This window comes from Xyrauchen texanus, chromosome 20 (assembly GCF_025860055.1).
Source record: "Xyrauchen texanus isolate HMW12.3.18 chromosome 20, RBS_HiC_50CHRs, whole genome shotgun sequence".
Classification (NCBI taxonomy): Eukaryota; Metazoa; Chordata; class Actinopteri; order Cypriniformes; family Catostomidae; genus Xyrauchen; species Xyrauchen texanus.
This window is the reverse complement of record NC_068295.1, coordinates 27531611-27550433: the sequence shown is the minus strand read 5'-3', so window position 1 is coordinate 27550433 and position 18823 is coordinate 27531611. Positions and strand designations below refer to the sequence as shown.

Below are 18823 nucleotides of genomic sequence, written 5' to 3'. Positions count from 1 at the left end.
AACTTGTCAGACTAATTGGTTATATGCCTTTTACACTACCTTTGTAATCGGAATCGGCAAAATCCACTATCGGTCGACATCTGAAAATGAAAATATTTCAAGCTCTTCTTTGTACTGCATTATTTATTGTATTACAAGAAAAATCGACAGCGTAGACAATAAAAAATAGTTGAATTGTCGTTTGATCTCATTTAACGTAACATGAGATCACAACTCTAATTATGACGCATGAGAGCAGCACAGCAGCTCGTGCCTGACTGAGGAGAGGAAGAATTACACAGCTCACAGTCCAGATGCACTCTAAACCTTCCAAACAGCTTCAGGTGATGTAGATCACAAAGTATGAGGGAATTATGTGTCCCGATACAAGAGAGAGAGAGATTGAAACTGCGCCCGGCTGAGGCACACTGTGTCATATGTTGAGAAGCAACATATAAGATATTTAGACTTGCTTTAAGAGAACAGATCTTGAATATAAGTATATTTTGTCTTTACTGCACTCGCAGAATTAAGTACAATTGTATAAAAGTGAAAAAATACACTTTTATACAAAATACACTTATATTTAAGAAACATTCTCTTAAAGCAAGACTAAATATCTTATATGTTGCTTCTCAAATAAATGTAAGGATATTTGATATTTTAAAATGGAAAAAAAGACAAAAACTTTTTTTGCAGTGAATTTCTTTAAAAATATGTTTTTGTCCTATTTATTGTTAGTAAGCACGTTTGATACAACCTTTTAAGTCAGGACACAAGCTGAATAATCAGTTAAGAGCTAATGATTAATCATTGCAATAATCGTTGAATAATCGTTCTAATAATCATTAGAATAATCGATTATCAAAATAATAGTTAGTTGCAGCCCTAATGCCAAGACAACTATAAATAAACCATTTGTAGGATAATTTACTCCAAAATGGCAAAAACTGTGTCTCACTGGCACTATAAAAATGACATTTGTTTTGAGCGGCCCATCCAGTGGCGTGAGTTTGGGGCTGAACTATCTGTTTGCTTGATCAACGGACAGTGGCAGTGTTTGAAAAAGTTTAATTCCATTTGATGATGCCAGTGGTGAAGATATTACACACTTGAGCTTTCAAAAGCATACAAAAAAGTCTTTAAACAATCGTATAAATATATTTGAAAAAGTTACAGAATCAAATCACTTGTCAGTGTGTATAGAATCAAACTGAATTGTTCTGCATCTACAAAAATCACTTTGGAATTGAAAACCAATGAATCGTGAATCACTCAAATCAATTCACTGCCAACCCCAAGATTCACACCCCTAATTGTTGTTGATTTTAGCTACGTCCCTCTTAATGCAAATGCTGTGATTCCACTAAACAAGCTCCTATTAGGACTGACTGCCTGTATGTGTGATATGAGTGAGAAGGACTCCAGGTCAGTACAGCATATGTGCGTGTGTGTTTACCTTTGTTTCATGCATCCTCCCATGCTGCACACACTGCTCCTCCATCTCTTCACAGCGGCCTCACAGTTCCTCTGTGCTCTCCTGCAGGTGCTCTCTCCAGAGACAGCTGCTCGATCGCCACTCTATGTACAGAAAAGCACAATTCAGGTTTACAATTCACATTCTGATACTGTAAAACAAAGATATTTTAACTCTATTCATACTCAACCTAGTATGACTCCTGTCTAGAGTGACTCCCAGTGACGTGCGGTGATGTCTTAAAGAGGCTAGGCACTGAGTTATGAAAGCCAGATTACCTGATTTATTGTTTAAGCTAATAATACGTAATAACAGTGAACGTTACGCACAAGCGCGGCATATCAAGAAATGTACAAGAAATGTACAAATCAGGATGTATATCGTGTACTCTCTCTCTCTCTCTCTCTCTACACACACACACACACACACACACACACACACACACACACACACACACACACACAGTTGTGTTTCCATGTTTTATGGGGACTTTCCATAGACATAATGGTTTTTATACTGTACAAACTTTATATTCTATCCCCTAAACCTAACCCTACCCCTAAACCTAACCCTCACAGAAAACTTTCTGCATTTTTACATTTTCAAAAAACATAATTTAGCATGATTTATAAGCTGTTTTCCTCATGGGGACCGACAAAATGTCCCCACAAGGTCAAAAATTTCGGGTTTTACTATCCTTATGGGGACATTTGGTCCCCACAAAGTGATAAATACACGCTCACACACACACACACACACACACACACACACACACACAAGTGCGTAAACAGTGAACGTTATGCATTTATCAGATCCTTCAAAACCTCTCGGTTTTCCTTTACCTTTTCATTGTGGTAGGTTATATTCAGCTTCCTTTGCTCGTCAAGTGCAAGGTCGATCCGAGATTTTCCAAAGGTTTTCAGTGTAATTTGACACTGGATGTGAGCTGACGACTTTTCATGCTTGGTTAAAGCTGCGGGCAGGTTGTTCAAATCACAATATCCCGCTGAAGTCCAAACAGTCCGACTGGTTGAAAAAAGCAGGCAGGGATAGCAGTACAGCCGCTGATTGTTAGCACAGCCACATAGCCAATCTTTTCTTACATACCAATCAGTTTGAAATGATCGGATACTTTTTGGGCCCTTTTGCTGTACTAGTCCATCTAAGGCTGGCGTAGACCTCCCTCTTGCAATTAACTCCTATTTGGAATTAAAATCGAGCGTGGAAAAATTTCTTAATTCCGTGATTACGGCTGGTGCTGTCATTTTGAATTTTGCGGGGATTAGGTATGTACACTAGCTGTGGTGTAATGACGTTAGCTACGCAAATGTCCAGGAATATCTCGATTTTAATTGGTCCATGTCTGATACGTAACGGAGATGATTACGGGCATAACATATTTATGTCAAAAGGCACAGCAGATTTGTGCTTTTTGCCGTACATGTTAAAGAATACAGGATCGAAGTGCGCATGCGCAACATGGGTTTTCCGCGTGTCGTCTGCAGTGAATGGACCTTAAAAGCACTGCTTATTCTACCATTTGTTTTTAGTTGATTATGCATAACTGCTACATTTGTCATCATAACGTCTAAACAATTGGAATAACACACATATTGCATGTATAAATCACAAGAATAAAAAGTAAAAATCCAAATACAAGTTTATTATTTAATAAACATTTTATTTTTGAATTTTGGCAGGGTAGGCAGTGCCTAGTTTGCCTACCCAGACCGCACGTCAGTGGTGACTCCTGTATTTTGTAATCACACAGAATGATAATTTAGGAGATTTAAATGCTGTTGTCATTCACAAAATGTAGTGTGAACATGGCCAATTAGCAACCAACAAAACAATTTTTTTTTTTTGGGGCATTTTTTCACTGTAGAGTAGGACTGTACAGACAGGAAAGGAAATGATGGCGAGAAAGAAGGGGAATGGGTTCAGGAAATCTTGCGAATCAGATGCAAACGTGTATTTCCCACATGAGTACCACAGCTCAATGTGTCATAACACATGCACCAACCTGTAAGCCATGGCTCCAATGACCAAAGAGAGGAATGTGTGCGACTCATTTCTCAACAAGTCCACACCCTTGTGGCACAAAAAATACCTGAGCACTAGCCATCAGGTACAGCCCTGCCAAGTCAACTCCATTGGCACTGCTAACACACTGCTCCCCAAACTTAAGGAGCCTTCACGGAAGACATCAGCTCCCAAAAATGGATCCCTATTTGAATGTGTAAACTTTTTTCTGTGTTCGGTCAACAGTGCACATCGTAATGGCAATTGATTGATCAAACTGTAATCGATCCAACTAATTAGAATCACCAGCACAACACAGGATGTGCTGATCAGAAATGAGTTCAACCTTCATATAAGTCATTTCCAGACTTTTTGCAAGCGTGCTGTGTGCTCATCTGCCCATAGGTTTAAAAACACACCAGTGAACAGAAGGCCACACTGTCACCGTATATAAAACAACAGGACAGATATCAGTGGTGGGAGATTTGCTGTATACGCACAATCCATTAACCTGTAAACTCATGTGTGTGTGTTATGCTTGACTCTGGTTTTAATATCTGGATGTTGGTGTGAATGAATGAGGTATGTGGAAAGTGTTTTAGCTGGTCAACATTTCCTTAAAGTTTTCACCAATTTTATTACACGACAATTTGGAATACTTGATTCTGATTGGTCAATCGCAGCATTCTTTGGTCAAATATTTTAGCGTAATGGGCTCTACACTATACACTACTGGCCAAAAGATTTGAAACTCTTACTCATTCTTTATTATATTTAGTTTTTTTCCACATTTTAGAATAATAATAAAGTTATCAAAACTATGGAATAACATAAATGGAACTATGGGAATTATGTTGTGACTAAACAAAATCAAAAATAAATAAAAACTGTGTTATATTTTAGCATCTTCAAAGTAGTCACCCTTTGCCTAGAATTTGCAGACATGTACTCTTGACATTTTCTCAACCAACTTCTTGATGTATCACCCTGGGATGCTTTTTAAACAGTATTGAAGGAGTTCCCATCAATGTTGGGCACTTATTGGCTGTTTATCTTTATTATTTGGTCCAAGTTTTTTTTATTACATTTTAGTTGTATAATGAAATAATGTGTTGGCACATTTATATTTTTGTCTACAAAACTAATTTCAAACATTTGAGCATACGCCTTCAGATCAAAAGATTTTTAAGATCATGAGAAACATTTCAGTCAAGTGTTTCAAAACTTTTGACCAGTAGTGTAAATTTGACCATCGTCCCTGGCAACCAATCTCTTACACTGTGTACTGAAAGTTTCATGTCTTACTTATCACACCGCAGCCTCTTTTGTTATATTACATTTTCTTTTGTTTATCTATTTGGAAACTGTGTAATTAGTAAGATGCTTTACAGTCAGCCATTCATTATCACAATATTAAGCCCTTTAGAATAAGAACCTTGTGCTTCCTGTCAGGGTCATGATATCGGTGTCGGGCTTTATTTTTCCTCCATTAATCCCTTTCTTAATCACCTCCATTTCTGCAGTTCACTTAAAGAAATCTTACAGGTTCAGCTCAACCAACAGCATTTGTGGCATTATGTTGATTATCATAAAAAATTATTTAGACTATGCTCTCGCTTATTAAAAGAAGCAAAAATCGAAGTTAAAGTAAGGCACTTACAATGAAAATGAATGGGGCCAGTACCTAAACGTTAAAATGGACCCTCACGTCCGCGAGTTGCAAAGCAGAAGTCGTCATAGATGGCTACATTTGAATGTCGGTGAATGGGGGACCACAGGAAATTACATTTTTGCTTAACTGTTTGCTCCAACAGCAAAAGAAAAAATCAACGATTATGAAAGAAGATAAAAATAAACAGCGCTGGATAACAGCAGAGAGAGGATAGAAACAGGCCATATTTTCTGTTACCTGAGCAGCTGTGTTAGAAGCCTCATCGCATCTGTGGTAACTGATTTTTTAAAACTTATTCCAGGCTAAAATTATACAAAGTACAATGTTATAAATTTACACTAAATATTTATAAAATTGGAAACGCATCATAACAGGTCTATGAAAAGGGTCCATACTGTACACACCGTTTATACAAGTATAGCCAGAAAAAGATACAAAAACATTCTATGTATTAACATGATTTTAGTGTGATAAAATTTCTTGCTAATTTTATCTGTGTAAAGTTATATCCAATATTACAAATTTGTTGTCATGATGATTTAACGCTGGTAACCCCAGTAATTTGATAAATGCTGTAATGTTTACGTCTTGAGGCTATACTTTTGAAACAGTATGTATTTCAACAATTATGGTTTGGCCCCATTTATTTCCAATGTAAGTGCCTTACTACTGTAACCGTAAATTTAGCTTTAAAAAGAAAAGAAAAAAAGACGGAAGAAACATTGTGCCAAAAATGCTGGTATTTGAGCATAAATTGTTTTAAACAGAATATTTTCAACATTCTCTGTAACTTTCCAATACTGTAATATGAGGTCATAATGTCTACATGAATAATAATTAGATAAGAATAAAAAAAATGCAGTTAAAAATATTTTTAGATGAAGTCTAGCATGTCACACTGTCTCATATACTCATGTAAATGTGTGCATCTGCCAACACAAACAATTAGAGTGCATAAATTACAGTATGACCACAAACACATAAAGAGTATCTGCCGCATCCATCTTCTCAGAGGTCTTCTTGAGTTCGACGTGCAGGCTAAAGGGGGAGGGCAAGCAGCAGTGGCCTGTACCTTCCCAAGCTGGGCTGACTGACCATGGCAGATTGCAAGCTGCGATGTGAGTAATGCGCTTTACACTGTTTTAACAGCTGACTACCCCAGAGGCCTGAGGTGAGAGGCACATGTGATAGGCAGAGAGCAAAGCCTGCGCGGAAGACAGGCTGCCGTGTGCCAGGCTACAGTGACAGCTCCCTTACTGGGGCACACACTAGAGCAGTATGGCACAGAAAGGATGCCACGCTCTGGATAACACACCACGTGGAGCTCTTTACTGACTCCGTGAAGATACAGAATTCACAAAGCATCAACAAGATTAAACAGTTGAGAAGAGGACGTCAGACAATCTGCATTTCAAATATAGACACTGATATTTACTACAAGGAATAGCACAGATAAGTACTATGTTTAGATCGATGAACTGCAGTTGAAAAGGGTTCCCAAATGTTGCTGTTCAACCGTAGATATGCTAAACATGCTAGTCCTGACAAAAGAAGTGCTCCCAGACCTTTTGACCAATATTGAATTTCCATGACTTTTTTAGTCGTTAAGTGTTTTTTTGTTGTTGTTTTTTTACAATTATTATTATTTTATAGAGACTGCACTCACAAAGAGCAATTTCTAGCTGATAAATATTTTAGAGCCAAGCATAACTATAAAGAAATTATATTCACTATAGCAATGTCCACGACCTTGTGATTTTTTTAAAGATGTTCGTAATTTGCATGACTTTTCTAGGCCTGGAAATCACTATTTGAAAATTCTCTGATATGTTTTCTGTAAGCGTGGGAACCCTGGACAACATATGCTTCAGTAAATAGAGGCCTGGCAACCAAACTGAACTCAACAGGACCGGACAAACTGTCAGGTTTTAAGTTTTCCATGTATAACTTCTGTTCCCCTTCTGTCGCTCTCTCCACGTTGTGTCGGAGAAGCGACACTAGGGGTCTCTCTTGAGTGCCGATATTCACCTCTGATCTTATTGAAAAGGGCCAATGGGAGTTGGCAGTCAGTAGTTGCATACCCCGCCCCCGGACATACGGGTATTTAAGCGGGGCAAATACGGGAGTTCATTCAGAAAATTTCTTCGGAGCTGATGGTCTGTCTGCAGTTTGCTGCGAGTTACACGCCACTTAAACGTTCCTGTTTTCCTCCGACGATCTGCATGCTGTTGGATCTTGACGGCGCACAACAGCGGCTTTCTCCTTCTCAGTGCACGGCGTGCATTGTTGCCCCTGAGCGCTTCGACAGCGCAGACACGTACACACACACACTGTGTATTAAAAGAGTTTTTACTAAAAGAGTAATTTTCTCTAAAAGAGCAAACACAGCGGCGTTGAACGTCCTTTTAAGGACGCGTCTTTTTCAAGATGCCTTTCCGCCCCTGTGTCGTTCCTGGATGCGGTAGAGTGCTCTCCGCTTCAGACGGCCACAGGCGCTGTCTCGTGTGTTTGGGCCGCGATCACACCGAGGCGGCGTTTGTGGATGGTTCATGTTCTCACTGCGAGAACATGACCATGACCACGTTGCAGTCGCGGCTTGCTTTCAACAGAAAGCAAGCCACCCCAGCTGCACCCCGCATTGCTCCTTCTTCCCACGGGATTAAGGACGGTGCGGTTGGCGCTGGGGGCGATTTGGGGGCGGCAGCGGGTGCAGTTTCGCCGGGTAACCCCCCTCGAACCTCCCGTTCCCCGACACGCTTGCTGGTCTCCGGCGATAGCGGCTCGCCTCACGGCCTGGCTGTCTATCCTCCCGAGTCCGAAGCAGATGAGCTCGCCGCTGCATCGGAGAGTGCGGTGTCTGATGCCGAGGACTCCCCTGGACTGCCGCCTTCGGGCCAGCAGGCCCAGGCTGAGGCCGATGCTCAGATGTCCGACATGCTTGCCCGGGCCGCCTTGAGCGTGGGGTTGGACTGGAACCCTCCATCCTCCCCACAGCCTTCTCGGTTGGATGATTGGATCCTGGGGGCAGCGCGCCGTTCGCGGCCTCGCATCCCCCCAGTCCCTTTCTTCCCGGAGGTGCATGATGAGCTGACGTCTACGTGGAGAGCCCCGCTCTCCGCTCGTCTAGGTGCCACCCGCTCCACTCTCTCCACCCTCGACGGCGGAGAGCGCCACGGGTACGACGCGATTCCCCAGGTTGATAGGGCAGTTGCGCACCATCTATGCCCCGGTAGCCCTACCTCCTGGCGGGGTCGCCCGTACTCCCATCCAAGCCCTGTAGGACAACATCCTCGCTAACGCGAAGGCCTACACTACGGCTGGACGCGCTGCCTCCGCCCTGCATGCAATGGCCCTCCTGCAAGTCCACCAGGCCAAAGCTCTCAGAAACATGCACGGGGTGGACCTGATCCTGATGTGCTGCAGGAACTGCGCTCAGCGACCGACCTCGCCCTGAGAGCGACGAGGCCACAGCGCAGGCACTCGGACAGACGATGGCCACCCTAGTGGTCCAGGAACGCCATCTTTGGCTCAACCTGGTCGAGATGCGTGAGGCTGACAAAAACCGCTTCCTGGACGCACCTGTCTCCCAGATTAGCCTTTTCGGTGACACCGTCGAGGACTTCGCCCAACAGTTCTCCGCGGTGAAGAAGCAGACGGAGGCCATTTCGCACATCATGCCCCGCCGCAGACCTGCCGCTACGGGCCCTGCCCCGTCTGCCCGCCGAGGGTGTCCCCCTACGAGGAAACCAGCTCCTGCTCCGTCTCAACCCGGGCCCAGCTCTCAGCCCCAGCGTCGAGCACTCCGCAGGCGGCGCACGCCCCCTGTCTCACGAACCCCCTCAAGGACCCGGAAGGCTCCCAAGCGTTCCTGAGACAGCCGACCCAGAGCCGAAGACGTTAGCTCCGGTACCCGCATTCTCAAAAAAAGAGCTATTTCCTTTGCCTCTGGGTCACCTGGCCCGCAAATGCCGTTTTCACGGCAATGTGCTTTCAGATCACAACAGTCCCGGTACACCGGACGCGGCGATCCTGCCTTCCGCCTGCCCACGACTGTCCCCTGGCCGGCCGGTTCAGATGAGTCCAGAGGACGCCAACATCAGACCTCCTCCTCAGTCAAGAACCCGCCCCCTGCCGGGCGTGCGGAGCAAGGTAAGTGCTTTGAGTCTATTCTCAGCACCTCAGCCTCAGGCCACAACGAAGCCGCCCGGTGCTGCATTACCTGTTCTGCCCCGCTGCGAGGCCCCGCCGGGTACGTCCAAAATACTCGTCCCTTTCGTGCCCCTAGCGCAGAGCAGGGAAGTGTGGCTTTCGCTTCCCAACGCATCACGCTGGCTGCACCGGACCATTCGACTCGGTTACGCAATTCAGTTTGCCCGGCTCCCACCCCCCTTCAGGGGCATCCGCTTTTCCGCAGTACACGGCGAGCACGCCAGTTCCCTGCGCACGGAGATCGCATGGATTGGAATGGGTCCCCTAGTGTCGCTTCTCCAACACAACGTGGAGAGAGCGACAGAAGGGGAACGTTTGGTTACGTATGTAACCTCCGTTCCCCGAGGGAGGGAACGACACGTTGTGTCTTTTCTCCGCCATGTCGCTGAACCGAGCCACTGTTGTGGCCGGACCATTTCCGGCTCCTCAGAAAAATCCTGAATGAACTCCCGTATTTGCCCCGCTTAAATACCCGTATGTCCGGGGGCGGGGTATGCAAATACTGACTGCCAACTCCCATTGGCCCTTTTCAATAAGATCAGAGGTGAATATCGGCGCTCAAGAGAGACCCCTAGTGTCGCTTCTCCGACACAACGTGTCGTTCCCTCCCTCGGGGAACAGAGGTTACATACGAAACCAAACGATTTAAAGTAGGTTTGAATTCATTTATTTTAAATTCATATAAAAAAAATTATTATTTTAATATCATTATTATATTTTAAGTTTTAATTTGAACATAAATTACTTTCACTTGTGCACACACACTCCTCTTTGAAAGTTGCTGGCAATGGATGAAATTAAATGCAAATCAGGGTCTAGTTGCTCAGAAAGACACTAACAACAGAGCGTGCTATTTCAGGCATGATCTTAAAATTTGACAGTACTGATCAGGTTTGGTCAGGTCACAGAGCATCATTTGCGGGTTGGGTTTGGGCTTTAACTTAATGTCCATTCAGACCTCTATCAGTAAGGTAAATAGGATATTAAAGGAGTAAAAGCATTAAATGCCTGCTACTCTGGGCGAGTTCCTCCAGTTTTGCACCGAATGTGTGACTCTCCTCTCTTTAAATTTCCCAATCAAGCTGTTCTGAGCACTCAGCAGAATATCTGTTTCTCTCACTGTGCACAGATAAAGAATGTTATGCTTAAATATATGTTTCATATAACACCAAAACAATACATATTAATAACTGTTCTTTCTGGGCCTAAATGTTGTTCAAATGTTTAAAACTTCATGGTCATGTGTCCACATGAGAAACCATATTGTTTGAGGCTGTTCCCTTGAAAGTGGTGTGTTATAATCTGCCATTGAAAACAGAGGAACTGAAAGCTGTGATAACTCTTTGATACATGGTTTGCTTTTATTTTCAAAGTAATTTAAGGTGCGGCATATTCAGTCTGGTAAATCATTCTTCCATTATGGTTGTCATTGGTCACTGACTGGGATTTATAACAAGCATCATATGTCATAGAATATATCATATTGTAAGCACGAGTGCTGAGCAGTAAGAGAATTCTTTGGATTTATGGTTCCTCTGGAGGTCCTATAAATCTCAGATATATAGAGTTTCCACACCTTTTGACAAATACATTTCTATGACTTTTACAGTCATTCGTGATTACTAGATAAGCATAAAAAAAAATAAACACACATTTTATAGAGATGGCAATATTTCTAGCTTTCTATTTTAGAGATAAGAAACACTACAAAAATCTTCTTCACAATAAATATTTCTATGATATTTCCAGGTCTTAAAATCATAACCTTAAAATCCCCTGATATTTACAGGGTTTCCATGGAAACCCTGTATCTATTAATTGCAAATTGCAAAAATAAAGGTTTGCTAAATATTGCACTGAATGTCCATACTAATATATATATATATATATATATATATATATATATATATATATATATATATATATATATATATATATATATATATAATTACAGTATATTACATAAAATCAATTATTCCGATCCTCGAATCTGATTGGACAAGAAACTTTCCATGAGTACTGATGTCTCACACCATCAGCACTCTGACCCAGCGTTCTAAACCAAAGTTTAGAACAATTTTGTCTTTTCGTTTTTCCCAGTGACATGAAATATTTTAGCAAGCAGGTGGCGACAAAAGACAATTTTTGTGTGTATTGAGCCAGTAATGTATGACGTGCTCTGAGGTCGCCGCGCATGTCAGTCAGCGAGCAGTTTCTTTGAAGTTATTGTCTCTCACTCCATGATCGCTCAAATTATTACTACAACAGTACACCTTGGGAATACAGCTTAACTAACAGTGTCATAACTAAGGCTTATCACTGCTAAGAGACACAACAGACTGCGTTATTACTGCTTCCCTTTTACCGGAGTTTCCACATTGGAGAAGATTCAACATGGCGGTTGAGAAAACGGTTTCTATGGTGAGTCACTCTTGCGCACCGGCTACCACGAAATAGGGAGGAATACCCCAGGACGGATGGCTATTTTTCCACAGAGAAAATAGGATGTGTTTGACCAAAAGGGCATTATCCTCAGCAAGCTGACTAATACACTACACCATCTCTGCTTGAGAATCGTGACAAAGGCAGGTAATCGATCATGCTCAACTTTCTCTCTCTCTCTCTCTCTCTCTCTCTCTCTCAAACACACATCCTTGTTTCTCCAATAACTTGCAATAATCAGCCCAAGCCATCAGTAATAGTTCTAAATTGACATTTTCAAATTAGTAATGGAGCATTAGGTGCATCTTTTGAACTAGCAATGGCAGATCCATTGAGTAAGAAAGTAGTTCCATGCACAACTGCATTTTTTGTGACAGTCCTTAGTTTTTTCTCTTTTTTAAATTACTTATTCGTTGAACTGTTGTATATAAGCAATATCACACTTGTAATCGTGCTGTATAGCCCTACATCAGCATGGCTGTTATTACCTGCGGCCAACTCACACCCGTGCGGATGTAGGGCCATACAGCACTCTTGCTTGTGTAATATTGCCTAAATATACACACAAAGAAACAGAAACTGCCAGAAAGAGAAAAAAGTAATAAAAACATGGGCTTTAGCATTCATTAAGTTAAGTTTTCTAAAAAAAAAAAAATAAAAAAAAATAAAAAGTTCCAAAAGTTCAGAAGCTGTTGAAAGATTCACCAAACGAATTCTAATGAGTAGCTGTGCTTTGAAACTAGCTGGGTATGTGCAGGCCACAGATAAAACAGCACACACAAAACAGGATAAAAAGACAAACAAACTGGATTCTAAACAAACAGGGCAGAGTAAGAAAAAAGAAAAAGAACGCTATCATCTAGGGGCGATTCTGTCTTAACTACTAAAAACCAAAACGTTTAGAGTTAGAGAGACAGGGCCTGGGGGTGGGGGGGAGAGCAGGACAAAAATAATTAGCTATCGAGAGTGGCCATTATATGCTTAGTGAGGGAAGTGGTCTGTGGTATTAAAGGACTAATTCCATAAGCCCAGAGAGCTTCCTGCTGAGCCTCTGATGCCATTTCTCTTTAGACATCATGTGTGCCGTGCAGCCGCGCCAAAAATAAGCCCTTTGTTTTCACTGTGCTTTGTTCTGGCCATCAGCATGCCTCAAGTTTCTGGAAACACAGGTAAATAAACTAAACTCGCCCATCCAGATGGTGCAACAGATGTGAGAGCAGCACTCTGAAATCAGCAGACAGTGGGCAGCGCAGCCCGCATCCCCACCATTTTTAAATGCTAACTAATACGTAGCGCTGGAGTGCCGAGCATCTGCTCCCTTCGGCCAGCCAGAGGTTACAGGTGTTCCTGATGCCGTATCGCACAGTGTAGCTCACACCTGGGGCGTGCAGGGGTGCGGGAGGCTGAAGGGCGCGTGAGGTGGTTTTTCTGGCAAGGGGCAGTGCACCGGCGAACACCCACCACTCCTCTCGTGCTGCGCCTTCATTTGCTGGAGCGTCTGTGTCAGCTCAAGTTCGCGCTGCTGTGCCTGGAAGGTCAGAGCAGCCATGTCCTCTCCGCAGCAGCGCTCTACCGCCTCCTTCTCCTGCCTGCAGAGCAAGAGAGCGAGAGAGAGAAAACACGAAAGACAGAGTGATACACATGTAGATTAGTGATATACATGGATACCTGGGTATATATAAGCAATAGGGTACGAGAGGCTGTGATATTGTTAATATAATCATGGCTAAAGGGCATTGTTAGGTATGTGACTATATTCACTATATAGCATGCCTTTTAGTGCTGTCTAAGCTTTTTTATTATTATTGTTACTACATAAAAAATAAAGACCAAAGCAAAATCATCAAGTGATGTCCTTCTGCTAGAAGATATGGTGCCTGACATGTAAACCTACCTAGTGCTATGGTTAATAGTTGGCCTCTATTGGTGTTGTTCAATGATATACATAGTAGCTAGGTGAACAGGTGGAACGATATATTGACCAGGACCAGATTTTCTATTAATACTTTATACTTATAAACCATTACTTTACCTCATCTCTTGTGACCCTAACATTTTTTTTGACACACTACCACATTAAAAATATATGTGTCCTTTAATCTATTTATCTTTATATTTTTTTATTTTAAAGGAAGTTCACCAGAAATCTAAAAATCTCCCATTGACTCACCCTAATGTCGTTCCAAACACATATGCTGACAAAGACAAAAGGAGAATTTTTAAAGAATCTTCACATAGCTCCTCTCAATAATAAAAGTTCACATCTGTCAAGTTCAGGACAAAAACATAAAAAATACCCCCATATCTCCTTTTGTTTCAGGTAAAAAATAACAGCATATGAGTTTAGAATGACATGAGGGTTGAGAGAATATTTTTTTTTCAGGGAGACTACTCCTTTTAACCTTTTCCATTGATTTTATTCAACTGTGCTATTCAAGAACTAGAACTATTGTCAATATTGTAATCTTTTACAGAAAAGCTGAAATAGCTTTGTTGATTCTGACTCCCAGAAAGAGAGACACAGTGGTTTTAGAGATTAACTATTTGACATTGATAAGCTCAAATAAAGCATCTCTACAAGGTGGAAACAAAATCTCTTGTAAGCATCTTCCTTTATCTCAACACAACAACCAGGTTAAAGAATAGAACTTTTAAGAACATCAAAAATAAATAACTAGTTTACATTATAAAACACCAGACATAATACGGCCAAAGAAAGTAAGAAAAGGAGAGAAAAAAACACACCCACAAAACACAAGTCAAAGTGTGTTAATTAACAGTGAAGTCTGAAACTTTTCTTGCACACTGGGTTTGGAATGTAGCTGGAGAAGTGACCGTCTCTGCAGGCCTGCTGTCGTCTGGAGTGTGAAGGCGCTCCGCCTGCGAGAGCTGTGTGAGAGAGAGCGAGCAGGGGGAGAGCGCTCGGCCCCCGCTGTGCTTGAACAGCGGCCTAAAACACCATCCACACCAGCGCTCAGCAGGGGCTCACAAAGGCCTCACAGCCAGCCATTTGTTACTGTGGCTTTCCAGGGTGCCCAGCCACTCACTGGGGTGCGGGGGTGTGGATGGGAAAGGAGGGGGGGTGGGGTGTTTGTCGACCAATTAGCATAAGATAGATCGCCAGAAAGTTTACAGAGAGCACTTTATGGAAAAAGTTGGCTGAGTGCGAGGCCTTTGAGTGAGATACTGTGGACAACAACAAGAGCAAATGTTATCTTAAGGCAAATAATATTTGGTTTGTATGTGGCTAGCAGAAGAACAAAGGTGTTACCTTCTTGTGTTTGATTGTGCTAACCTTACTATAAACCAAATAACGATTTTATAGATTGAATCTTATTTACTTGGGTATTTACTGATTGGATTCCTAGTGTAAATGCCAAGTGTAAATGCCCTTGGACTTAAGGCGAATAAATTAATCCGATCACTCCAGAGACGCATTCCAGACGCAACTTGGTCAAGTGTAAATGCATCTGGCTGTTCAAGTCACATGTGTAAACTTTACTCAACCCAAGTACGTCAGCATAGGGAAAATGTAAATAAGAGCACTAACCAAGTATTTGCATAGGGCTTGCCTAACGCAATACATAATAACAAATTAAGAAATTAATGCATGTTTAAGGAAATAAATAACTTTTTTCTTTCTTTATTTGATTCAGATCACTGGCGAAACTAAACACTGACAATAAGCGCTGCTAACATGCGTGATGCATCTTACCTACGAAAAGCCCCAAGGGGGGAAATACACAGTGTGCATGGGCAAAGGCACTTGTAATCAAATAATAAATCCCATCTTTTAAATTCGCTGGCCGGCATTAGCATAATCACGGATGTGAACTCTTGTTACATTTGCATGTACAGTAGCTTGAGAATTGAAGATTGGATTTACATTTGTTTGGCAGAGACATATTAATGTAGCCAAGTGAAAACTGAATGTGCTTATTCAATCAGATAGCAATACAAATACCCTCTGTCTAAGTTATACCGATGGGCCCTTTTCACAGACTGTAATGCCACGTTTCTGCAGCACAGATCTAGCAAACTTTTTTTTATTTTGAATTATTCATATTTTTATTATTTTGTTTATATTATTTCTTTTACATATATACAGTAATACTTCTCTCTTCTGACTGTCATAATCGACGTGCTCTATTTCTTTCTCTTGTGTAAAGTTGTGGAAATTGAATAGTGGATTTTTTCTTTTGGTGCTGAGGCAAACATGTAAGAAAAGAAAAATTGCTGTGGTCTTTCCTTCCTAACTATTGAAGTTTACCCTGCAGTAGCTTACTTCCGCATTCCAAACCCGGAAATGTGAAAAGGGTCCATAAAATCAATGTCTAATGTGGAAAGCATTTTTATAGAATCGTGGCACTAAACATACAGAGAAATGTAACATCAAGCAGTGCTACTGCTAAATTTATTCCATTAAAGCGGACGTTTGTAATTGTTTTGATGTTAAAATATATTTCACATGTTGATCAAGTTTGGTGCACTATGACCAGTCTCTTACTGGAATATTGGCTCAACCAATGGTGCAAGTTTAGTTCAATTTAGCAGTGAATGGTGCTAGTTGTACAAAAAATGCACACTTCAGATTTAAGAATTATCCTTGGATTATATTATATAAACAAATTTCATATTTAGTTATTAGTGTTATTTGATTCTTTGTGTTTATTAAAACCCAAAATGTCATCCGTTTTGAGTGTTTCTGCTACCATGAGTAGTTGTGAAGCCAGGTCGCACAGGTCTGACTCATATCACAACCTCTTCAGCCACTCCACAATGCCAGGTCAGCATGTGTTTGCTCACTGCCGGTAATGATGAGAGCGAGGCCTAATGTCCTCCGGTCAGGAGCCATGGCCGGGTTGCTCTGTCTGCCTGGTAGGGAGCAACATCGTGCGGCAGAAAGCGGTTTCCGTAGCTGGGTGTTAGTGGAGCGCGAGGGCCGAGGGCTGTCTAAGTGGGTACTAGTCAAGCTGTTGCCCATTTGATTTGGACTACCACAGACCGTTCAAGCGCAGAGTTTGCAGCACCCTGCAGTGCACCGTGATCTCACGCCAAAAATGACCAAATGCTACCGTTCCTAAAATGTGCGCAAATTGGAGTCAGCCATTTGGCTTCATGAGCTCTCAACAGTAGACGAGGACACTTGCCACCATTTGTACGTTAATATATGTGTGCGGAGAGCTTAAAGCAAGTTTCAAAAGTAAAAGAGTACAGGTTGTGATGTGGGGAAAAAAGGGAATTGGACAAAGTACTGACCTGGCATTCTTAAATTCAAACAATCATTCTGTTTTGTAGTCAAGACATTTTTATTTGTAAAGCGCTTTTCACAACACACATTGTTTCAAAGCAGCTTTACAGAAAATCATGCTTTAACAGAAAATGAAACTGTAATATCTATAAAGTCTTAGTAAGATGGACTTCAGGATGCTACAGTATATTTTGTAAAAACCTTATAGAATAGAAAAAGAAAGCACTAAATTCAATTCAAACAACTGAGAGCAGAATGCTACTTTAATATTAAAAGAACAGAAATCTAGACTTATTTTGTCAAAATGAAACCTATTTTACTTTTTGCGAAAAACTGAGAAATGTTTATTTAGCACTAAAAACAAGTTATCATATCAACTTCTATGCCACTTTTCTCATGCACTTATGAAAATGCAACAAACGTCAAGATTGTCACTGAAATATGCCTTACATTTTTGGTTGTTTCTCACCAAAACATATCATATGTCTTCAGAAGACTTGGAATATGATTTCTGAGTCGCATGGACTCGTATGATACTTTTGCATATTTTTTAAGCTTTAAAGTGAGTCTCTATCGACTGCCATTGTATTAAAAAAATTTAATCTTCTTTCAGATTTCTTCTTTTGTGCATAAATAATGTCAAAAGGTTTTGGAATGGCATGAGGGTGAGTAAATAATTACAGGATTTTCATTTATGGATTAACTATTCCTTTATGATACTGAGGACAAACTGACCGGCACACTAACACAGGAAGTACTGTGAACCGAAGTAGAAATAACTAGTTGAACACACTCACAAAACAACTAACCTCAGATGTTTTATAGTACTGCAGTAGGTTGGTGTCAATCGCACCTGTTCCTCCTGTTTCCTACTAACATGGTCGCCCCATCCCTCCAGGAGTAGAGAGATGAAACGACCCAACCTGAGCTGCCCAGAGTCCTGCAGTACTTACATGGCATATATTTACTCTATAACCTAACCGCTTCTATTACCGTGCCTGTCAGCTTCTCTATCGCTCATACCGTATACACCCTCACCCCCCTCTCTTGCTGCTCCCTCCCACCCTTTTTCCTTTAACTAAACTGGCTCTGGCTCCCTCCATCTGGTCCCCTTTCCTTCAGCAGCCCCGCACCTGTTCACACCTCCTCTCCTGTTGGACCGCATTGAACATTTCCTCCGATGCCAGGGCTATTCTGGCACTCGCAACCTCTCTGTCATTCAATCCATCTGTCAGAAGTGAACTTTGTTTACCGCCAGCTTCTGCTTTCTTCTTCAAGAAGTGCAAAACCCCCTCAAGGTCAGAGGCAAAGCGAATTGCAGACACCACCGATTTACAAACAACCCCCTCCCCTTCTAAAAGACACCCTTATCAACAAACCAACTAATCACGATCATAATTTTTTTCCTTACGTATCCATAGAGAATCTGTTGTGATTTTAAAAGCGCACGCAGAGGAAGCCGAGATGTGTTCACATATGCTGAATAAATAGCTACGTAGTCCGATTAGGTTAATGAATAGCAGATTTTAGATTGGTTGTTTATGATAAGGACCAGGATTTTCTGTTTAAAAACAGAAATACAGTAAAAATACTGGATTATTTCATTTTAAAATGCTTTGTAGCTTTCCTAAATAAAACTAAAAAACTTTTGCTAAGTCATAAGCGCAAAGTCAATGGGCATCCTTTTTTTGAGATCAAATATTTTTTATTTCAAGAAATAAACAAAGATAAAACAAGTTATCATACAAAAAAAAAAAGTGTTTTTTTTAAA

At 41.4% G+C, this 18823-nt stretch overlaps 1 pseudogene; it reads right to left on the bottom strand.

Annotated features, from left to right (window-relative positions):
* Positions 1 to 215: 215 nt before the first annotated feature.
* The window catches only part of LOC127660569 (serologically defined colon cancer antigen 8 homolog), a 43501-nt pseudogene continuing 24893 nt past the window's right edge, over positions 216 to 18823 (bottom strand).